Source organism: Palaemon carinicauda, chromosome 34 (genome assembly GCF_036898095.1).
Source record: "Palaemon carinicauda isolate YSFRI2023 chromosome 34, ASM3689809v2, whole genome shotgun sequence".
In the NCBI taxonomy this organism is placed as follows: domain Eukaryota; kingdom Metazoa; phylum Arthropoda; class Malacostraca; order Decapoda; family Palaemonidae; genus Palaemon; species Palaemon carinicauda.
Window position 1 is genome coordinate 65,563,307 of NC_090758.1, and position 5,788 is coordinate 65,569,094.

Here is a 5,788-nt window from a genome sequence, read left to right on the forward strand (position 1 = left end):
AGCTTCATCCGATTTCTCGTCATTTGCAACTACTATCTGTTTCCTGTTTTGCAGGAATTCTTTTACCCATTTTCCTATCTTTCCCACAATATTATGCTTTCTCATTTTTTTCTCTAATATATTATGGTCTACCTTGTCAAAGGCTTTTGCAAAATCTAGATAGATCACATCTGTGTCTTTTTTATTTATCATATTTTTGTATATGTTTTCATAGTGTGCTATCAGTTGGGTTTGTGTACTTTTTCCGGGCACAAAACCATGTTGACCTATATTAAACAAATTATTTTTAACCAAATGATCCATTATTTTCGTTTTTATTACCCTCTCTTACACTTTCATAATATGTGATGTTAGACTAACAGGTCTATAATTGCTTGCCTCTAGTCTTGATCCACTTTTGAAGATAGGGGTTATATAAGCTAATTTATGTTTAACATATATCTCGCTCATATCTACAGTTTGTCTTAGCAGTATTGCAAGCGGCTTCGCGTTAGTGTTTGCAGTTTCTTTTTAACAAAATCACTGGAACTCCATCTGGTCCGGCTGCTTATCCATTTTTAATTTCGTTTATAGCCTTGACAATATCTGCTTCATTAATATCTATATCCATTAGATATTCCATATTTTCTTCTCTCATTTCTGTTTCATTATTCTCATTTACAATTCTTGGCGTGAACTTACTCTTATATTTTTCTGCTAATATGTTGCATATTTCCTTTTTTTCATTCGTTAGCCGTCCTTCAATTCTTAGAGAGCCTATTTCTAATCTCCCTTTATTCATCTTTTTTGTATAGGAGTAAAGTACTTTGGGGTTTTTTTTTTATATTTTGAAGTGTCCTTTCTTCTAAGTCCCTTTTTTCATTTTCTTTTGACTGTATAATCTTCTGTTCTGTATTTTCTATCTTACATCTTATTTCAATCATTTTCCACACATCTTTTTCTTTCGCAAGATTTTTCTTCCACTTTCTAATTTTCTGAAATAAGATCCTTCTTTCTCTTGGTATGCATGTCTTTTGTTTATTGTTTTTCTTCGGTACATATTTTTCAACAATTTTCTCCAGTATTTTGTACAGTATGTCTGTATTCACCTGTATATTATCACTTACAAAGACATTTTTCCATTCTTTATTCAGTTCTTCATTTATTTCTAACCATTTTATATTCTTACCATAAAAATTATATCTTCCATATCCTTCCCAATGTTTTGTGCTTTGATTAATTCTATGATCACTTGCTTTGGAATGGACTATTAATTCTATGACATTATGGTCTGAAATTCCCGTGTTATACACTATTTCTTTAACATAATTCACCTCATTCACAAATACTAGATCTAGGACATTTTCCTTTCTTGTTGGAATGTGGTTTATTTGTTGCATATTATGTTCTAAGAGCATATCTAGAAGCTTTTCAAATGGCCTCTTATCTTTTGTGCTACTATTACTCTCTTTTTTATATGTATACATACAACCACTTTCTTCTATCCGTTCTTTCCAATCCACGAATGGAAAGTTAAAATCTCCGGATAGGAGTATATTCAAGTCTTTTTGGTTTCTACATATATCATCTATTTTTTCTATTATTATGTCAAACTCCTTAGTATTTGGGGGTCTGTAAACTATAATATTCACTAGTTTTACAGATTCAAATTCTACCGCAATCAACTTACATTCTGTGTTGCTGTATTTTTCACAGACATTTCCTTGATTTATGTCTCTTCCATATATTGCGGTTCCCCCTTGACTCCTATTTTTTCTGTCAGATCTATAAGTTTGGAAACCCTTTATCTGGTCATCACTGCCAGTCTCTTGGGAATACCATGTTTCACTTATATTTAATATATCTATTTTTTCAATCTGGGTTAGTTCTTCTAAGAACTCTATTTTTCTTTTAGAGTTACCCGTGACTAAACCCTGTGCATTCATCACTATTATGGTTTGTGTTTCATCCCCATTATTTAATATTGGTAATAATATGGATTCTCCCATGCTTCCTTCCTGTTCTGATATGATGTTCTTTTCTTCATCCCCGGAATTCTGCCATTAAAAAATCCAATTTTTCTATTATATTTGTTCTTTCGCCTTCATATTTATTTTTGTGTGTATACCTGCAATTATCCCCATATCTGCACCAACCCCTGGCATTATAGATGCATTCTTTGTAGTTGGGCTCTATATGTGCAGATTTGGGTTGAAAGGCCTCATATCTTGGGGTTTTTGGTGCATAGCGCGGTATATACACGGCCTGCTTTTTTTTTCTTTTTTTTCATTTTTGCTTTCATTTTTCTTTTCAGTTTGCTGATTTTTCTTACTCTCATTCATGGTTGCAGGATGCATATATCGACATTTTTTTGTTGAAACTTCATCCTTTTCCTTCTTTTAGGTTTTTGCATATTTTTGGATGGAGATCTCTGCATTCGTCTCCATATCCGTCTAAATACGCACATTTACCATATATTTCATAATTATGGCATATCTTTGGATGCTTGTAGTAGCATGTTTCGCCAAATCTGCAATTCCCTCTTTTCAGCATATTGCAGACTATATCTTTCTTTTCTTTTTTTTTCTTGTTCTTGCTCTTCCATAAAAGTATGAAGGTCCTGGTAGAGTCTCTTGGGTCTATTATTTGTTTCCATCTGATAATTTATTTCTACATAAGTATGTTGTTGGATGGCATCATAAGTTATATCAATGATTTCCTCTGCATCCTTAAACATATCCTGTTCATTTTTCTCTTCTTCTTCTTCTTCTACTTCTTCTTCTTCTTCTTCTTCTTCTTCTTCTTCTTCTTCTTCTTCTTCAACTATTTGCAGATTTAGTCTCGACTTAATTATATTTTCTATTCAGACTAAGCATGTTGAGCAGAATACCTTTGTGTCTCTATTTTTTATTTTTTGCTGTATTTCAGCACATGTAGGGTGTGTTGGAACATGGCAGGCATCCCATTTTCTAATCAGTTGTTGAGGATTATTAATGAAATACCATATCTTACATGTATTAAACCATTTTGGCATTCTATTTCCCAATGCATCAATCAGCATCATATTCATTTTATTGGACTTCTTATTGTTCTTTGATTGAATGTGTTGATTGATGCAAACTTTCTTTATAAGTCTCTTTATCACTTGGATCTTCTTTGGAATTTCTTCTATTAGTTTGCTGATGTTTTCCGTAGATTTGTTCCAGTTTATTGGATCATATTGTTTCAATATGTCTGCGAATATTTCTCCGTCACACTGGTTGGAGTTACTAGTGACCTCTGTTATCAGACGGTCGAGCTCCTGTTTCGCCAACTCATGGAATATACTTTTGCTGACTCCATCGATGTCTCTCCAAGAGTTGCCTGTGTTATAGAGTGCCATCTTGATCAGATTTTTATTAATTCACAAGATAACTATCCTATGCCGACGTTTTATCCCACATTTCTGCCCTCAAACTAATCACCGAGTATTCATGAAAACTTGTAGCTATACTGCACTCGATAGCCTTTTGTTATCCGCGTTAAATCAGGATATTTTTAGGGACGCACAAGTGTATTCACTCACCGGCACACAGATACAACTCATAGGGCATAAAGAAGATTCTCTTCAAAAGGAGATCCGTCTGTCACAGGTTGTAGGTGAGAGATAAAGGTCATTTCCCTGATGTCAAGCAAAGTCTTTTGTTCCCCCAAACACTATTTGTGATGGCGGAAAAAGTTTCGCTGTGTGGCTGGCGATGGCGAGTAAAGCTCGACAGGGTATGATTTGAGGGTGTTGTAGAGTATTGATATGTCTCCTTTCTCGCAAAGTTAATCGGAGATTTCCGGGAGAGTGTCCTCATGGGTAACCACAAGAACATAATTTGCTTTCGTACGTGACCAAGTCATGCCCAGACAAACGCTCCTCCTCTCTCGAAGGTCAGTAATTTCCAGTGCGTGGCATTGCTGATATAGTCACTGCCTGAACACGGGATCATCAAACAATAAGAGACAACAATGCACTGGAAAACTGGAGGAAGCTGAACATTCTGGTGGTCACCAATGTGCAGATGCACCAGTGAGGTAGCAACTTAGATTGTGTAATTGGGACTAGATTTTTCTGAGATGACAGTTAGCTTTTATAACAAGAGTTTCAGTGCAAAAACAAGTTATCAGTGTAGGGAAGAGCAATAGAAAAAAAGAAAAGAAAATTCACCCCAATTTTGCGAATATGTACATTATATATGAATTAGAATAAAAATGGGGGTTTGTAGAGGGCATATAATGCAATGTTGTACAATAGTAGATATATGTATTCATGTAACTATGTATTGAATTTTGATTAGACAGAGGTTGGGTGTGTCTGAGAATGATAAATATGGTTGGAGGGGAAGCTATTGATGTTTGTAAGCTATGAAGCTGGATTGAGAGCCTAACAAGAAATAATCGGAAAGGGTATATTGAATATGAATTAGGTCTCTGATAAAAATACTTATGTCAGCATGTTCAACTTAAAAAAAATTGTGGCAATTTTAAACTTTCGAAGCTCTACCCGATTAAGAAGATCATTCCAAAACTAAGAATAATGTGTAGTATTTAGCTTCATAATGGAAAAGGCCTTACTATTAGACTTAACTGGATGCCTAGGATTACAAAATTGATGGAGCTGTCTGGGAAGATCTAAATGTAAAGGATGATCGGAATTATGAAAAATCTTATGTAACTTGCATAGCAAACTAATTGAACGACAGTGCAAGAGATTATTATCTAGATCAGGAAAGAAGAAAATTAATAGACCGTAAGTTCCTGTCCAACAAAATAAGATGTGAATCAGTAGTTTAAGACCAGACAGAAAAACAATAATCGACACAAAGTTGAATGAAAAAATCAAAACACTTCTGAATAGATTGGCACTGAAAACAGTAAAAGACTTTCTTGGTAAGCCATTTTTTTTTCGCAATTGAAGGAGACACAGGCCTAATGTGTTTAGCTAAAGTAAATTGGCTGTCGAGAATCACACCAAAAATCTTAGAATAGTCACACTTACAGTCATATTTTGAGTTTTGTTAGGAGTAAATTTATGCCCCATAATTTCCACCATGCCTTGAATTTAGCTGGACCTCTATTAAAGGATTCAGAAACCTCATATCAACATTCAGGAGGTGTAATTGATGCAAAGAGTGTAGCATCATTTGCATATGCGACAAGCTTGTTTTCTAGTCCAAACCACATATCATGTGTGTATAATATGAAAAGTAATGGGCCAAGAAGAGTATGCTCAGGAACACCAGAAATCACATTCCTATATTCACTACGAGGCCATTACTTAAATATTCAATAATGATGCTAACAGCAACCTACCATCTTCCAAATGTTTGAGCTTGAGAAACGGGCCCTCTTGATTAAGGAGGCCAGGTAGCTATTGCCGATTTTTAATGACAGGACTTTGACATTCATACCTCTTATTAAGGTGAATTATGGCATCTCCAAGTTGCATAGGTTTTTAGCCTCTGACCTTCGGTTTTGCGACGCTAGGCCGATTTATCCTAAAAATGACTGATTTTTCAAATTCTAACTAGATAATTATTACTAAAATCTTAGGTAACTACCCTATGTAGATCTGATAGGGACCTCAAACAATATGGAAAGGTTTTTCCTAAAAGTGATTTTTTGGTCAAAAATATAGTTTTTTTATTATGGTAAAAACATAAATCATATAATTCAGGGGGAAAAATGAGAAAAAGGGGCTTAATTTCTTTGTTTTATAATTTATTTCTAAGCTATATACCAAATTCCAATGCTGTATCTTGAAAACTAAGAGACATCATCG